Source organism: Hylobates moloch, unplaced genomic scaffold, assembly GCF_009828535.3.
Source record: "Hylobates moloch isolate HMO894 unplaced genomic scaffold, HMol_V3 SCAFFOLD_3, whole genome shotgun sequence".
Taxonomy (NCBI): Eukaryota; Metazoa; Chordata; class Mammalia; order Primates; family Hylobatidae; genus Hylobates; species Hylobates moloch.
In genome coordinates, this window is record NW_026652278.1 from 173384011 (window position 1) to 173402871 (window position 18861).

The window sequence follows — 18861 nt, forward strand, 5'->3', positions numbered from 1 at the left end:
TTAAGGCCTATATCCCAAAGATAGTATTTTAGGACAGATCCAGTGTGTTTAAGAAATCATCTGTCACACAATAAATTTGATCTGCCCTCAGACAGGAAACTAGCTTCTGATATTTCTCCCCAAGGACAAAAAAAACAAGTTACTGTCAGGCTTATTTTAAATTCCATAACAGAAAATATATTGGGTTTTTAAAATTAGCTCCATACATTTTTCTGTCTGTATATAGCAAATAAACAAGCAAAGTAGCTTTCATAGATATAAAATAAGTAGTAGGAATCCCATTATAGAAATTCCCCTTTTCTGTTATTTAAGTTTCAAAATACCAAAGCATAGTATTTGTATATAGAATCCAAGAAGAAATAAAAAATAAATAATCTGGAAAAAAAACCCACAGTTGGATTCTTACTATCTTAATACTGATTTAGCAATCACACTTTGATTTTAGTGGGTGAAATTTCCAAGGAATCTAAAAGTCTAAAAGACTTAAGTAGAAAAGATGGGGCCTTACATTTAATAAAGCTCCTTTATTTACTCCTACAGGTAACTATAATGGGAAGGCTTACAACTGAAGTGCTTATGTATTAATGACTTTAGACCTCTTCATTAAGGACTTTGTAATTTTTACTAAATGACATATTCTTCAAAAACAAAAAAAATCTATATTGGCTAAATATATTTTTCTAATTATGTGTTTTAGAAATAATACTATGTCTACTGATGTAAATCTGAGTTTGTTTCATTGCATTTTAACACTGGTTCTTCAACCAAATCCCTAAACAGAACCATCTATTTTCCTCACAAATCTGTGTTTAATTGGATACTTAAATTATTTTAGTATGCAATTAAATCATGTGTAATATTCAAAAAGTATTTCAGGATGATATTCTTATCCTCTTTTTAAAAAGTACAATGTTTAGAGCTTCTTTTTAAAGACTTTAATTTCTTACATCAACATCTTTTCCAGTAGATTACTTTATCTTTAAAATACACACCAGGATATATAGTGCAGGAGAAACAGTATTTTTCATCACCTCTGTTCTCTTTATTACTGTCAAAATCTTTAATACTATATTCCCTCAGAAAATAGCTGGGTATTATTATAAAACAAGTTCTCAAGCTCTGGTAAAAGTATATACTTCAAAATGGAGAAATAATCCAGCCTTTAACTGATTTTCCAGGAATTTACTTCTCTAACATTAGACGTTAAAAGCACATTAAAAACAAACAAAACAAAAACAAAAACTCTGATCAAACCCAGGGTGATGATAAAAAACATTAATCCTGATCATATATGCAAGATCTCTTGGTAGATGACATACTCATTACCCATCCTGAGTAATACGTCTTGTCTTTTCTCCATCTTGTACTCCAAAGTCAGATCCATGGGCTTGAAAGGCTCCAGAAGGGCCAGGTGGGACTGAGCCTGAGATATGGGAATTACTAGTGTGATCCTGGTATTATGAACCACAAGTGGCCCAGCGTCATCCCAAATCCCCAGAGGACCTCCCAACTGAGAGACCTCTCTTTTGAGCCATATCAACTTGAGATCTCCCTTTCTCTTTTTCTCTCTCTTTCTCTTTCTTTCCCTACAACTGCCTTTCCTGTATTGTACACTTCTATTGTATCTCTCTCTTTCTCTCTTACTCTATATATAATATCTCTGTATCTACAGTATCTATCTCTCTATACATGGATGTGTTTTGTTTTTATTATCAGACTATCTTCAAAGAAAAGGATATTTGCCATCATAGAACATTTATTTATATTAATCAAAATAAACATAAGCGAAGGGCTTCGAATAATAATTTCAATGACTTTTTAAAAAAAGAATTTCTTAACATGAGTAATAAAGTGAGAAGACCTGGGTTTGAGTCCTTAGTTCTGCTATTTATGCGATGTGAGGCTTTAGAAAGTCTCGTAAGCTCTCACAGATTGTTTCTTCATTTTTAAAATGTGCAGTATAATCACGATTAAGCTACCAACCAACAAGATTATTTCTAGATTCAAGCTTGTTAATGAACACATAGATTACTCTATAAATTCTAAATTCTTAATGTCACACATTCATAGTATCAACAACACAATTGGGTAAAGTTTGTATTCACTTCGACGCTACGACTGAAAAAGGTGAATGGTTCGCTTCCTCACACTCCCTTTGCATTCCTTGTTCCTCCAGACACAGTGAAACTCGGTTTCTGCAGAATTTGATTTCATTTGAGTTACTGGGGAACAAAGCAATTAGACAATGAATAATAGCTAAAGACAGGCTAAAGCTGAAGATTTCTGCAAAAGAATGAAGAGGAAACGTTTTGATCCTGAGCAGGTGTTCTCCCTAGATTGCTTAACCTGAGGTTGATTGACTTTTGGAGACGAGACTTGTTCCCAGGTGGGTAAGCCTTGGGGCCATAGGTTTTTCAGGATTTTGAAGGTCACATGGAATGGGAGGGGGTTAGGGAAATTTCCCAAGCATTTATGGGACCTGGGGGAATCTCACGTTGAAGAAGGTGGTTACCACACGCAAGCAAGCCCTTTTCCTGATGCCGGCGGTGGACAGCTCCCGTCTGAGCCTGCAAGTCTGCAGGGAGCTGCAGATGGCGGAGGGGCGCCCCGAGGCCTCCAGGAGAGCAGCTTGGGGAGCTGCAGCAGGGCACGCCGGGAAAGGCGCGGGGCACACTGGGAAGGCAACCCCAGGAAGGGTGGGGCCCTGGGGCCCGTTGGGGAGCTGAGTGGCCAAGGAGAGGTGCGTTTAGTTATCTCAGAAGTCGGTTGCCCTCGCGGTGTCCATTCCGTAACTGTTCTCACAAGACAAGACAGCCTGAGTTGTTTACAGCCAGCAACTCTTCCTGTCTGAGAGCGGTGTCTCCCGTTGGGTTTCCCTAGTGCCTCCTCACCTTGGTCCAGATGGCTGAAGGGGACCGTTTCCTGTGGCCTCTTCGCACTGTTCTAGGTGTTAACGATCCCCCTGCCCTGCCCCTACTGACTTCCTCATCCTAGCCTTTTATTTCTTTTGTGCCTGGCCTCTAATTTTACAATACTATGGGGAGAACTGTCTCTGAAGTTTTACTTCAGCCTGATATGTATAAGACAAGCCTTCAAGAGTTTCCAAAATCATAAATACATGTAAGTTTCTCCATCTTAGGCAATTCATCTTACGGTTGCATTAATTTGGGACAGGGCCCCAGCTCTATGTGAGTGGATTGTTGATGACGTCCTATTAAATAGAATTCTATCTGACCTGACTGCCATATGCAAACAAACTGGAACGTAGCTTCTGTGTGATTTTGTACACAATAAAAGATTTACTTTTTTTTTTTTTTTTGAGATGGAGTTTCCCTCTTGTTGTCTAGGCTGGAGTGCAATGGCGCGACCTTTGCTCACCGAAACCTCCACCTCCCGGGTTCAAGCAATTCTCCTGCCTCAGCCTCCTGAGTAGCTGGGATTGCAGGCATGCGCCACCACGCCCGGCTAATTTTGTATTTTTGGTAGAGACGGGGTTTCACCATGTTGGTCAGGCTGGTCTCGAATTCCCGACCTCCGGTGATCTGCCCACCTCGGCCTCCCAAAGTGCTGGGATTACAGGCATGGGCCACCGTGCTCGGCCTACACTTTTTTTTCTTTTTGGTATGGCTGCGGCTGAGATTTTACAATGCCCTGGATAGCTTATTGGTCTGATTTCATATGAGAGCTTTTCCTAAATGATAAGTGGAAGAATGTCCAGACTCCCAGGTGAAATTGTCATTACTGTATGTTTTACATGTAACCTAGTCTAGTTACTTCAAACGTTACAGCAATTGGGCCCATCTATGCAGGCTGACTATTGCAGTCCAGTTAGACGGCTTCCAAATTCCGCTGTTTTCTAAAGACCTGATTTAAAATATGCTGTTCATGTATTTCAATACATATTTGTAAAATGTTATTGCTCTCCCTTTCCTCTTAGTGCTTTGTGAGTCTCTTGTTGGAAGGACTGTCTTTAAATTAAAGCAATTAGAGTTACTTTATGAGATTTACCCAAATATAAGAGCTGAAGAGAATAATTCAAATTGATCAGAAGAAAATACTCAATTACTGACAAATGTCAATTACATCAATAGGTAAGTTATGGATTATATCTAATATTCAGTTTTAGAGCTAATAAAGTATAATACACTTCTATAATTATCACCGTTTAAAAATTCACCACTCATGTCAATTTAAGACAAACATTCTTTAAATGAAATTAAAACTCTTACTTTGGGATCACCATTTCACAGATACAGATATCTGGGTATAGATTACTTCAATGTTAAGTTTTACTGCAAATTATAAAATTTTCTTTTTTTAACCTATGTATTATGTTTCTTCTTTGCAATATAATTTATTTCTATACTTATTATTGATTTCTTTCTAATACACAATGGAAACAATATAATTTTTATTTTTAAAAGTTTCAAATAGGCCGGGCGCAGTGGCTCACGCCTGTAATCCTAGCACTTTGGGAGGCCAAGGCAGGCAGATCATGAGGTCAGGAGTTCGAGACCAGCCTGGCCAACATAGTGAACCCGTCTACTAAAAATACAAAAATTAGCTGGGCATGGTGGCGTGTGCCTGTAGTCCCAGCTACTTGGGAGGCTGAGGCAAGAGAATCACTTGAACCCAGGAGATGGAAGTTGCACTGAGCTGAGATCACACCACTGCACTCCAGCCTGGACAACAGAGTGAGACTACGTCAAAAAAAAAAAAAAAAGTTTCAAATAACACAAAAATGTGTAATATAAAACATAACCACCTTCCACAATAATTTCTCCTCCTTCTCCCTTTCTCCCACCAGAAATAACTACCTTTGGCTGCTTGATGCTTTACCCTCCATATTGTTTTCTATGCATATGCTAACCTATATTATTATTTTTAGGATAAAATTATATCTTAAAAATTACTCTGCCATTTTATTTTTTTAGTAAACCATTCTTAGATATCTGTGCCAATATTTGCATACTTAAATCCTTTTAAAAGCCTATATGGTATCTATTGTATGGATGTACCATAATGTATTTGACCCGCTCCCTACTAATGTCTATATAGGTTGTGCCTACTCTTTCCTTACATGAGCTTCTTGAAGTGTGTGTGTGTGTGTATGTGTGTGTGGGTGGGTGTTTCCTTTACATTGGACCTCTCACCCTCTGGCAAAAGAAAAAAATTGGTGTTTTCTAGACCCAGGGCCACTTTCTTGCTTATTCTTTTTCGTTTAGTCTGTTTTCTGTTTTCCAACTTCCAAGTCTTGTTCTTTCCTTTGGAATCTCCTCTTTTCATTCTCCTATTTTTTCCCCAGTAAGCACAAAGGTCCTCTTCACACAATATCTCTGCCCTCTGGTACCAATATGCTCTCCCAATACTTTCCAACCCCAACAGTGAAGAGAAAGAAGGACTGAGTATTCAGTTTTTGATAAGAAACAAGAGGCTGCTACTGGCAGGGAGCCTTGTCAAGCTCTCCCTCATTCCGAGCACTCCATTCCCACGTGAACAACAATGAATGGAGATTTCACCCGCCCACCCCACATTGTTCAAGTTGTCCTTTGCCCTTTCCATCAAAACTTGGCACCCAGGAGACAGCAGAACATGTTCTGAATTCAACCCTGGGGAGCCACCGATCAATATCACTTGACTCTTCTTACCCATTAGTTGTTCTCTTTCTATGCCGGATGTCAAGTGATGCCTAAGCTATTCTTTGTCATGGCCCCTTCTCAGTTGGCCCAGCTAACCCCTATAGGGTGGGATGGCTATCTACATCCCCTAGGCAGAGCACCATGGACGGAGGAGAAGAGCGTGGACAAAGTACTCAGGTGTAGGCTCAAGGGATGTGGACAATTTAGCGTATTTTACCTCTTTATCATCTGAGTTGCCAAATACCAAGAATATTAACTATCTACTTAACTCACAAAATACTATAAGAATATGGTAATTTGTAAAGCACTTTGAAAATAGGATTCCAAAGGAACAGAGTATATTATATGTCTTTTCTCCCTTTTTAGTATATATATTTTATCTGACTTCTTTTTTTATATTTACAACTCATTTGTGAAGCACAGACAATATATTCATAATTATTTCTAATGAGAAACTTTTTTAGGGGTTTTTTTTTAGAGAATATGTTCAGAGAGGGAGAAAGACATGGCTATTGTCATTTTTTCACCCTAATTTTTAAAAATATCGCTTAAATTTCTTTTATATCTGAAACATTTATTGGAATTTTTTATGATTATTGAGGCCTTCATTTATAAGCAGCAACAATCAAATAAGCATGAAAACTTTATAAGAAGTCTAAATTCCTGTCTGATAGTAAGAAAATTAGATACTTAGTGTATTAAAGATTTGATGCTAAGTGCCAATTACCTTTAATAATCAAATAGTGGATTGTGGGAGGATCAGAGCAGATATGAACCTGACACAAACTTCTCAGGATAAAGGTGTTTGAATGTTTTTCAGGCTTAAAAATAAGAAACATTTTGGAAGTTTACATGGGACAAAATTTCAGAAAATTGTGGATTTCACCTCTTGTTATAGTTTATGATAAAAGAAAAGGCTGCAAAGTTCTGTTTTAACTGTCATTTCTTAAAAGACTTGAAAGTCTTTTAACTATCTTTTAAATATTATTTTGCAATTAAAAAAAAGAGCATTGGCCTTTGTGTAAGGGTTCCTTTTTCCCTTGGTTGAAAACAGCCCATTTCTAAGCACATGTAACTATCACTTTCTTTCTAATTTACTTCTTCCTTCCACAATGCAGTTGAATACCATATTAATGCATTCTGAAACTAAATTATTGTTTTGGTGCTTGATTTTTAAAGAAGGGGGAAAACACAGATTTGTCTTTTTATTAATAAGTGCATAACTTCTAATAGGTTATGCACAGTCTTTTAATTCATCTCCGTCTGACTAGTCAAGATCATCTGGATTTTCAAATGCAACAATTAACTGTAAAAAGGAAAATCCAAACAGTCAGAATTCAGTAGAATTATACAATAGCGGACACTGTATTGCTGATTAAAGCAGTTATAACTTAATGATATCACTGAGCATTTGATGTTTGCTGTGCAAGTGACATCCACTCAGGGCATCAAGTAGAAGGAAGGGCCTTAGTAGAATGTGTGACGACTAATGTGAGACTACCAAAGTCCCAAACTTGCAGCTTCAGTAAACTAAAGGAATTTCACATCTGCCAAGTTGGAAAATAACAATGCATTAAAGGTTTCAAAAGAGAGTTGGCATTAATTGTGTTAATCACTAGGATAAGATTCCAAATAATTACATGACTTTAATGAGGAGATCTGACATAAATGGTACCAAGAAAAGTATTGATTACATGTGAAATGGTAGATCAAGCCTTAGCATAAAGTTTGAGGAAGTCGCTCTCCAATATTCTTTAACAAAAGAAGGATCCCGTGAAATTCCGGCAGAGCATGTGATAAGCTGAATGTCCTGTTAACTGGTTAGATTATCTGAAGCAGTTCTGCTTCTGAATGTGTTTAAATTGGTTCAGTTTGGCTTGGCTACTCTGATCCTCATAAAGTTATCCAGCCTATCTAGGGCATGAGGAACTGGAGGCATGAGCAGCCCCTGCCAAAATAAGTTCCAGACCTAATCTTTGTCTCCCTTCCCCTCTCCTCAGCCTCTACTCCCTCTACAACCTGCCAAAATCAACGTTCAGTATATCTAAAATCAAATGTCCATGATTTGATTTGTACATGTCCTGAACAGATACAGAATATTAATGAAGAACACCAGCTTTGGAGTTAGACCTAGCTTGGAATCACAGCTTAGCCACCTCTTTGTCTGATATTCATTCAGGTATTTAATTTCTCTGAACTCACTGTCCTTACCTGAGTATCTGAATACGAAGACAAAAATATCTACTTCACAGAGTTTCCATGAGGATTAATTATTTTAGCACAGTGCCTGAAATGTAGCAGCCAAAGCAATGTAGTAGCCAATATTGTACTATTTGGTTGCTTTAATGGTTAAAAAAAATTTTTTTTAATTTCATTATTATTATTATTTTGAGATGGAGTCTCACTCTGTCGCCCAGGCTAGAGTGCAATGGCGCAATCTGGGCTCACTGCAACCTCCACCTCCCGGGCTTAAGCTATTCTCCTACCTCAGCCTCCCGAGTAGCTGGGACTACAGGCATGTGCCACCACGCCCAGCTAACTTTTGTGTTTTTAGTAGAGATAGGGTTTCACCATGTTGCCCAGGCTGGTCTTGAACTTCTGACCTCAGGTGATCCACCCACCTCAGCCTTTCACAGTGCTGGGATTACATGTGTCAGCTACCACACCCAGCCAGCTTTAATGGTTTTTGTGTCTACTATGTAAAGAAAAAATAGAGTAGGAAGTAGAATTAATACCTATTTCTTGTAAAGCATCTGCCTTTCCCACCAAAGAAGGACTTAGTTGATGATCTGTGAGAAACTGTGTAATATTACTATTAACACCACTTAATTTTAGGAGAAAGGCTTTGTAAGTGGGCACTCCCCTAAAACTCATCAGTTTCCTGTTGGATAACGTTTGTAGAATTTTTGGATGGCAACGAAATAGCTATAAATGTATTCAGAGTTCACAGCACCATTTTAAAATGTAGTTTTCTTCAGTTTCATCAAAATTAAATCTGCTTTTCAAAAGATACCATCAAGAGATTTAAAAAAGCAAGCTACAAAGAATAAATATCTGGAAAAGGATATATCCAAAAAATATAAAGAACTCCTACAAATCAATGAGAAGACAGGCAACCCAGTTGAAAATAGACAAAGAATCTCATCAGATTCACAAAAGAAGATATATGGTTGCCAGTAAACTCATAAAAAGTCACCAGGGAATGCAAATTAAAACCACAATAAGTAATTACTCTATACACCCATGAAAATGGCTAAAGTTAGAAAGCCCGAGGTGCTAGAGAGGCTGTGAAGCAATTGAATTCTCATACTTTACTGGCAGGAACGTAAAATGTTAGAACCACGACAGAAACAGTTTGGCAGTTTCTTATAAATTAAATACACGATTACCATCCAACCCAACAATTCCACTCCAAGCGAGTTACCCAAAATAAATGAAAACATATGTCTACACAAACACATATATGGGAATGTTTATAGCAGCTTTGTCCAAAGTAGCCTAAAACTGGAAATAGCCCAAATGTTGAACAGGTGAATCTATAGATGACATATTGTGGCACATACATGGGAGATGAAATCCTACCTAGCACTAACACACAGCTGGCACACTATGCATGAATCCCAAAAACATGCTGCCTGAAAGAAGTCAGACAACAAATCATTCATACTGTATGATTCCATTTATACATGAAATTCTAAACAGGGGAAACCTGCCAGGGAGCAGAGAGGAACTGACCACAAGGGAACAAGAGGGAACTTTCTGGGGTGCTGGAAATGTCCTTTTTCTTGATTGTGGTGGTGGTCACACAGATGTATACATTTTTTTGAAAGTCATTAAACCGTATGCTTTCTCTTTTCTTTTTTTTTGAGATAGAATCTCACTCTGTTGCCCAGGCTGGAGTGCAGTGGAGCAGTCTTGGCTCACTGCAACCTCTGCCTCCTGGTTCAAGCAATTCTCCCACCTCAGCCTCCCAAGTAGATGGGATTACATACAGCCAAGTGCCACCACGCTTAGCTAATTTTTGTATTTTTAGTAGAGACGGGGTTTCACCTTGTTGGCCAGGCTGGTCTCAAACTCCTGATATCAAATAATCTGCCCACCTCATCCTCCCAAAGTGCTGGGATTAGAAGCATGAGCCATGGCGCCCAGCCTGAACTGTACACTTAAAATGGCTATATATAGGTTGTACGTATATATGTGTAGTAAAGAATTTAAATTTATACCCAAAGAGGTCTGGCCTTTGCCCTCAGCTTCTGGGTGGTAACATCTAAGCCCTTGGATTTCATAGGAGATAGGAGTGTCTTTGTTTACCTGGGGGCCTTGGATTATGCTAGTAGTCTAACAATGTCATGTAAGGTTGGATCTAGCCATGCCAGACAGTATTTAGGGTGGGGCTGACCCCATCAGAAAGACCAACAATGGGATATAGGGTGGGCATTTGAGTTACACAGTATCAGCTTGCCAGAGACGGAGATCAGCCACACAGGCCATCAATCACACCTGTATAATGGAGCCCCATGAAAACTTCCCTACTTGGCAATATTCCATGCATATTGTTACAGACACATACTGAGAAAATAATTCTAAGACTCCATGGGGAGAGAATAACAGAAGCTCTATGTTGGGTATTTTTCCTGGATTCTGCTCTTTGTGCTTCTTCCCTTGGCAGATTTTAATCTGTAACCTTTCCCTGTAATAAACCATAACTGTGAGTGTCACAGTTCTTAGTGAGCTCTGTGAGTCCCTCTAGTGAATAAATGAACTCAAGGGTGGTTTTGGGACCAATCCCCCAAACCTGCAATTAGTGTCAGGAGTGCAGTGGGTCTTATAGAGGGCTGGGTTCCCTCTAACTTTGCGGTTGCCTAAACCCCCAAGGAGATGGTTCTAAACTTTAGCAGTATGATATCTCAATAAAGATTATTTTTAAAGTATGGTAATTTGTTTCCCATAGTACACAATAATATGTGTGTATGTGTGTGTGTGCACACGTGTGTGTGTGAGTATACATATATAACCCCAATGGACCACTGTGCTTTTAATATTAGGAAAGAAAGAATCTCTCAATAGGCAATTTTGAAGCCATCTTAATATTCTATACTCTAAAGTTTAAAGGTATAAATTGTTCTTTATAAACTTAGAAAAGGCTGGGCCCAGTGGCTCACACCTGTAATCCCAACACTTTGGGAGGCCAAGGCAGGTGGATCACCTGAGGTCAGGAGTTCGAGACCAGCCTGGTCAACATGGTGAAACCCCGTCTCTGCTAAAAATACAACAAAATTAGCCGGGCACGGTGGCAGGCGCCTATAATCCCAGCTACCCAGGAGGCTGAGGCAGGAGAATCTCTTGCATCTGGGAGGTGGAGGTTGCAGTAAGCCAAGATCGTGCCATTGCACTCCAGCCTGGGCAACAAGAGCGAAACTCCCATCAAAAGAAAAAAAAAAAAGCTTTGAAAAAATTATGAAGGAATGGACATCAACTGATTAGCAGATATAAGTGGGATGAGATAAGCAAAACAAGGGCTGCTATTTATCATTCTCTGTAGGTATTTAAGTGGTAAAATTAGGGGTCATTTTGGTCTTTTTTGTGTTTTTCAGGATTTCTCTAATTAATGAAAATATATACTGGGAAAATGTAGACCTCTTAAATTTTATTCCTCGAATTTCTCCTTTCGGATAAGAAAACTGTATAAACACAGAAGAGAACGCAGTACTCTGAGGTTTTCAGCAAATTTGATTGCAGGAGTCCAGTCATCTTACTGTGGCTCTCTCTGCAGCCAATTGTGTGATTCCTTCCCTCCTTTTTATTGTCTTTTCCTTTCCACAAACATTTATTGAGCACTTGCTAGGTTTCGGGCTCTCAGAGTAGTTTAGCAGTAGCCCTGTCCTCTACCTAATAGATGCCGGCACCCTGCCCCCAGTGTGACAGCCAAAAATGTCTCCAAACATTGCCAAATGTGCCCTGTGGGCTAAATCTCCCCTAGGTGAGAACCACTGTCTTAAGAAAACAAATTTCTAGATCATCAGCTCATATACATACTCTTTCCTAAAATTAACCTGCGCCCATTATGTTAAAATTAACAAGCTTTCATTAGGCTGGATCTCCTCTTCCCGTCTCTTCTTTCACAAGCACCCTTCTCCTACTTTACAAAAGGCCCCCACTTCCCATCCAGAATCTTACCGCAGTGCACTGCCTGGGAGTGTAAGAATCCTGGGCCCCAAACAATGAAAACTTCTAGCCCCTAAGCTGACTCATTCAGGAATGCATTTCCAATTAATTTCACTTTTTGTTATAACTATTTATCAAAAGTAATATGTTTATGGTGTTGGATAACTGTATATTAGTAAAATTTTGACATTCAACACCTTTTGGTCACAAGACACAAAAAATAAAATATCTATATACATACTCTTGTTGCAGAGAAGTACAATAGGGTGATCACAGCTTTTTAATTATAAAATATTTTATATTAGTATAAAATTCTGTAGAGGAGATAAAATGGAAAATGAGATTCAAGGGAAAAAAGAGTAATATAAAGCATCCAACTATGAAAGATGAACTTATTTCAGAATTTTTAAAAACAGATGATGGTGGTTATCAGACCCCTATAATGTGTTGTATTCTATTAGATGTATGTAAAGATTGGTATAACAATTTTATTTTAAAGTTTCTACAGTATGCCAAAAGTTACATCTCCTGAGTTATTTAAACTTTTGTTGAAATATATGTAAACTTAAAAGTTTGTGGGTGATGCACATGTTTTCAAAATGATTTTAGGGGCACATGAGTAAGAGGTTTAAAGGTTGCTCACAATAGCTGTAAACTATTAATTCATTTGGCAATCAGTGAAGAAAAAAAAAAAAAAAATTGCAATGCTGAATCTAAACCAAGGACACTCTGCCACCTGGTGGCTTAGAGATTTTCACAGTCACCAGGCAGGAATCAAAAGCTCTCTTGCTCCAATCATGTATGATAATGATAATGAACGGACTCACAGTATATGGAATCAGAGATTATTTGATGATAAGAGATATTCATACAGCGAAGGAAATAAAATGATGAATTTTTAATATTATAATTTCAAATTCAGGAAATTACCATCGGTAGTTTTTTTACTGGGTAGGTTAATACCTAAAATCTGTCACCCAATTTCAGCCTAGGCTGCTCTTGAACTCCTGGGCTCAAAGGATCCTCCCCCGCTGGCCTCCCAAAGTGCTGGGATTACAAGCATGAACCACCATGTCCAGCCTCAGAAATTTTTTAAATGATAGCTCATACAGTTTTCTTTTATAAAGGTAAGTAAAACAAACAAAGAAAAATATGTATCATTTTGTTGTGAAGAGACAGAAAAAAATTTATTTCACTTAAGGGCGCTGTAGAAAAGTGAAATCACCAAAGATTCCAGTTTTTAGCTATTTTGATTATATTTGGTTTAGTCAGTTAAAAATAATAGTTTACAATTTAGCAAAAAGAAAACTACTTTTTAATGTAGTAATATATAGGTCCAATTCAGAGCTTACATGCTAGTACTTTATTGAAAAAAAATATATGTAAATTCTTATTACCTGCTTTCAAGAATTTACATGTATGTTATTTTTGAAATTCCTATTGACTAATGATGTGTCCTTTTAATTTGTTAATCTTTCTGTCAAACACACACACACATGCACACACACACAAGAAAAGAAAGAGAAAAAGAAAAATGGACCTTATCATGGTAAATCCAGGTGCCCTAGTTCTAACTTCCTGAAAATTATTCAACAGTTCCCTCAAATTACACAAAAAATAATAGATTTTTTAAATGGTCCCATTTTTAGCATAAGTGAGTCAACTTATATGAGCATTTTTCTATTGTTTTGTAGTATAGACAACTTGACACAGGCAGAAGAAAAATATCTTCTCAAGATGCAGCTTCACAATCTTCAGAGTTATTGATAACATACAAACCAAACTACAGATGATTTCAGAACTCTCCATCACTTTAATAGAAGTGCCAACTAAAGTATATTTATATCATATCTCTATCAAAAATATTTCTAATTTAATAGACACTTTAAATAATGATTGGTTTTGTAATTCCCTTGAGGAGGAAGTAACCAGTATAGAAACAAACATAAAAATAGGACATTCACTTTGATCAAACACCTACTGGAAAGTGGTCAAGAATTAGAGAAAATCGTAATGAAACAAATTTGCCAATTTGACTTCAATTGTGGTTAAGGTAGAGATGGGGCTGATTCTTCTTTCATTACAAAACCTATTTTAAAATGTAACATTAAATAATATTACTTAATGTCTCTCGGTGAAGATAGCATGTTATAAAGTCAGGAATCCAGCCTCAGCTTTTTCCTCTTTTTTTAATTTACAACTTCACATATTTAAATCATTTGCTTTACCTTGATTAATTTTCCCATTGTTTGGACTTCTAAATGAAAACAAGAACTCTTCTAGAATTCGGAGGGTTTTTTGTTTATTTGCATTATGGGTGATACTTAAAAGAAAAAACTCAATATTTATTTAAATATCTTAATAAAGTGTGTGTGTGTGTGTGTGTGTGTGTGTGTGTGACAACCTTAGTCCAAAGCTGGGCTAATGTTGTTATTAGCTGCTTTACGTTAATATCGTCATTAATGGCATTAAGAAAATAAGTCAAACCAGGGAAGATGTCATGTCTTTTTTCTTTTTCCCTCCAAGTTCGCTACCATACTTTAAATGTAGTTGGTACTCAGTAAATAAATTAATTGAATAAAATGAATAAATAAGATTATGCCCAAACAAGCTGGGGAAATCATTGGATCTCAATTTGTTTCCCCTTGGTTAATATTAACATTATCCAACATAAATTCACATACAGCTTCCTCTGAGTTGTTTTGGTTTTTAGCTATTTTGATTATATTTGGTTTAGTCAGTTAAAAATAATAGTTTACAATTTAGCAAACATAAAACTACTTTTTAATGGTAGTAATATATAGGTCCAATTCAGAGCTTACATGCTAGTAGCCTATGGATGGCACCTGGCCTGCAGATGTGTTAAATATTAGCATTTTAAATTAGGAAGTTTCATATAAAATCTGTATTTTTAGCTCTCTGTAAAAATCAGCAGATATGTGAGTATCTGTAATCCCCAGTAGCAGCAATTGGTGGGGCTGATGCCATTACTCTCCTTAGAAGAGGCAGATTTGCCACAATCCCCACTACTCTTTATTATTTCCCCATAATTAAGGCCAAATGTTGGATGCAACTTACTAGTCACTTGGTAGTTGAGAAATATTTCCTAATTACTATGTTTCCATCAAAAGAGATTAAATGATTAATCTTGGAACTGTAGCCTGCTTCAATCATTTACATTACTTGCCTGGCTCATGTAGAAATTTGAAGTTGTGACCCTCTGGGATAGCTAACAAGAGGAACTTGGTCATTTAATAGCACATAATTCCAGTTAAGCATGAATATTTGTGTGTAAACATGAGTATAACCAGGCCTTTAAGGCATAGTTCAGCTCTAAATGGGGCTAACATTACAAAAACATACTTGCAAAAATATTTAAGCAAATTTTGAAGAGTACTAAAGATGCGTCGCCCTGCCAGATTGTACAACACAAAGTGTCATACTGCACAGGACTAGACATTGCAGAAAGTCCAGAAATACACTCTAGTATATATAGAATTTAGTATATGATTAAGTTAGCATTGTCAAATGAAAAAAGTAAAATACAAAAAAGTACCTATTACCATGTATCCATAGTGTATGTTGCCATATACAGGAGATAATATTTTAAAATTATTAGTGGATTCTTCTATTTTCCTTTTCTGAGCACAAGCCTAGAGCACTTAAAGCATTGCCCTGCCCAGGGGAAAGAGCAGGGTCTGTTTCAGGTGGCAGACCCTGCTGTTTCTTACGCCACAGCCATCTACCTCCCCCTTCCTCCAAGGCAGCAGATCCTGCTTCCCACAGCAGAGGCTGTGGAAATGCCTGGCACTCCTTCCCAGTGTTCCTTCCAACTCCGGGCAGGTGGCAAGGTTAGGGATGACATGAAATAGAGGAGTCTGCTGGGACAGCTTCTGAAAAGGTTTTCACTCTGATAATAAGAGGAGAGACCTGAGGAGGTGTCTGTCCACCCCGAAGGCGCCCCTTTTCCCTGCCTGCTGTTGAGGCTGCCTGCTGAAGAGAGTGCAGTGGCTCGATCTCAGCTCACCGCAAGCTCCGCCTCCGGGGTTCACGCCATTCTCCTGCCTCAGCCTCCGGAGTAACTGGGACTATAGGCACCCGCCACCATGCCTGGCTAATTTTTTGTATTTTTAGTAGAGACGGGGTTTCACTATGTTAGCCAGGATGGTCTCGATCCCCTGACCTCGTGATCCGCCCGCCTCGGCCTCCCAAAGTGCTGGGATTACAGGCGTGAGCCACGAGTTATTATTATTTTTAAATTTTTTGCCACTAGTCTGTGGGTGGAGGTGGCAGAGAGGTAAGGTGAGGATGGAGTTAGAAGGAAGGCTAGATTAGTCACAGACAAAAAAAGCATACATTTTATCACCACATTTAAGCTGTGAACAAAATGTATGCCTTTGTTCTACATACTGTGCACTTTTTGCAATCAGCATAGCTTGTCATGAGCGCATGTTACCTTATCAATTAAAAAAAAGCAGTAAAAGCATATGAAAGTAAATGTCATGAAAAGTACAAATAAATAGTGGGTAGATGACTAATAATTAAACTCTAAGAGAAACATTTTTGAAAAGCCATGGGGAGCCAGCCGAGAGACGTTGTAACTTGAAAACCACATCCAGCAGGTAGAATTAAACGAGGGGCAAAGAGAAGCACCACGATCCCACGCGGTCGCTGAGGCTCAGGGAGGAATGCCTGGCTGCCAAGCACTTCTCTGGACCATCGCCGTGGGTGTCAGTGAACCTCCCTGTAACAGCTGGTTAAGGAGAGAGGCAGTGGAGCCCCGTGGGCACACAGAGGGGCTCTGGCGCCAGCCTACTTTGGTTTGAATCTGCGCTGCCACTTACTAGCTGGTGACTTTGTTAAGTTACTTAACCTTTCTTTCACTCAATTTCCTCGTATGTCAATTGAGAATAATAAGGCTAATTCATTCGTCATAGGGTTACCATAAGGGTTAAATGTAAAGCCCTCAAAATTGCTCTTGGCCCACAAGAAGCATTTGGCTATTACTGTTACTTCTGGAATTGACTGAGAAAAGAAAAGGTGCTGAATTTCCCACCTTCTATGCTTAGAGAACCACCATCTCTTGTCTTGGGGCCAGCCATCTCCCCCAAAAGGGGCCAGTCAGCAGAACGAGCATCAACACCTCCCCTCTCACCCAGTCTTGTTGGGGTGGGGATAGGAAGGGGCCAAGAAGATAGCATGGGAAGCTGTGGCAGTCCAGCAGCAGAGCATCCAGACATCTCATTTCCTGGCTCCACAGCAGCTTGGCCATGGGGCTCAGTCGCAAGAGTAGGGAGAAGTGAGGGGGCATGGTTAGGGGAAGGAGGTGGCACCTGCAGCTCCCGGCTCTGAGCAGTAGATGGTCTTGCCCATGCCTCCAGACCCCACACCTGGGAGCTCCGGAAAGCAGAGAAAGTTGGGGGCACATAATCACCTTGTGCTGTAATGCATATGCTACATTACTGGAAAAACTCAAATAAAATCTGTAAATGCGATATTAATACACCAGGCTAAAAGTGCACTCAGTCTTTAAGAGTTTACAGTTTAGAAACAATTATAATAGGGTATGGAATGGGTGCTGTGAGAGAGTCAGGGAGGAGAGGAGGCATCTAGGTCAGATGGAAGAATGCAAGGAGACTCTGAGGAGGTGACACTTAAACTGAACTTAAAGGACGAGTGTGAGTGAATGAGAAAAAAGGGAGGAGCATTTCAAGAACAGCACATGAAGAGAACTGGAGGTAAGAAACAGCACAGTGCATCTTAGAGCTTTTACGTGGTTTGGAGAGGCTGAGATGGAGGGAAGATGTGCGGGGGTGAAGGGAGGCGAGGCGAGAGAGGAAGGCCATACCCAGAGAATGCAAGACCTGGCATGCACGCCAAAGGAGTCTAATCAAATGTGCAGTTTCAAAGGGTCATACAGGCCGGGCACGGTGGCTCACGCCTGTAATCCCAGCACTTTGGGAGGCCAAGGCAGGTGGATCACCTGAGGTCAGGAGTTCGAGACCAGCCTGGCCAACATGGTGAAACCCCGTCTCTACTAAAAATACAAAAAAAAAGCCGGGCATGATGGCGGGCGCCTGTAGTCCCAGCTACTCGGGAGGCTGAGGCAGGAGAATGGCGTGAACCCGGGAGGCAGAGCTTGCAGTGAGCCGAGATCACGCCACTGCACTCCAGCCTGGGCCACAGAGCAAGATTTCATCTCAAAAAAAAAAAAAAAGAAATCTTACTAGATAAATATTAGCTTATTAGTAAATAAACAATATGATCAACTGTACAGGCAATCAAATATTAACAAAGTAAAATAAAATTGAGTTATTACTTTTGGGAAAGCTTACTTTTGAAATAAGGACACTTTGATAGGCAATATACTGTGATAGGCAGCTTCTAAACGGCCACAGTGATCCCATCTCTTGGTATTCATGCCCTTCCTTGTGTAATCCCCTTCCCTGGAATACGGGCCGGATGTAGTAACTTGCTCTGACAAATAGAATATGACAAATTGATGGAACATTACTTCCAAAATGAGGTTCTGAAAAGACCGGTGCTTCCTCCTCACTGTCTCTCATTCTGTTAATCTGAGGGAAGCCAGCTGCTGTGCTGTGAGCTGCGCCATGGAGGGGCCCACATGGCGAAGACCTGATAACATCTGGATAATAGCCAGTGAGTGCGCTTGGAAGTAGATCCTCCCCCATGTGAACTGGGAGGTGATTGCAGCCCTGGCAAGCAGCTGAACTTGCAGGCTCAGGAGAGCTCCCGGCCAAGAGACTCCCAGCCCAAATTCCTGACCTCTAGAAACCATGAGAAAATAAACGTTTATTGTTTTAGGCTGGCAAACCTCTGGGTAATTTTTTACACAGCAATAGATAACTAACACCCAACGTAGACCAGGGTAAAAGCTAACGCTGGTGTGCATATATACTGTTAGTAATAAGGTAAATTGGTGTAAGTTTCTGGAGAGCAGTTTTAAAAATATTCCTAAAGATATTCACAATTATGTTTTGCCTGAAGGAAATAAATGAATAAATATTTATGTATATCCATTAAAGTCTTAAACATA

The 18861-nt window shown here is 39.1% G+C and overlaps 1 long non-coding RNA gene across 2 annotated transcripts; it reads left to right on the forward strand.

Moving 5' to 3' along the window:
• Positions 1-2763: 2763 nt before the first annotated feature.
• LOC131383148 (uncharacterized) lies at positions 2764-18628 on the forward strand. 2 transcript variants are annotated; one of them, XR_009212975.1, is made up of 4 exons: positions 2764-3120; positions 3938-4091; positions 12792-12931; positions 18390-18628. It is a non-coding gene; the product is annotated as an uncharacterized LOC131383148 (long non-coding RNA). The 2 variants fall into 2 exon arrangements; XR_009212973.1 differs by lacking the exon at positions 18390-18628 and adding an exon at positions 13499-13864.
• The last annotated feature ends 233 nt before the right edge of the window (positions 18629-18861 follow it).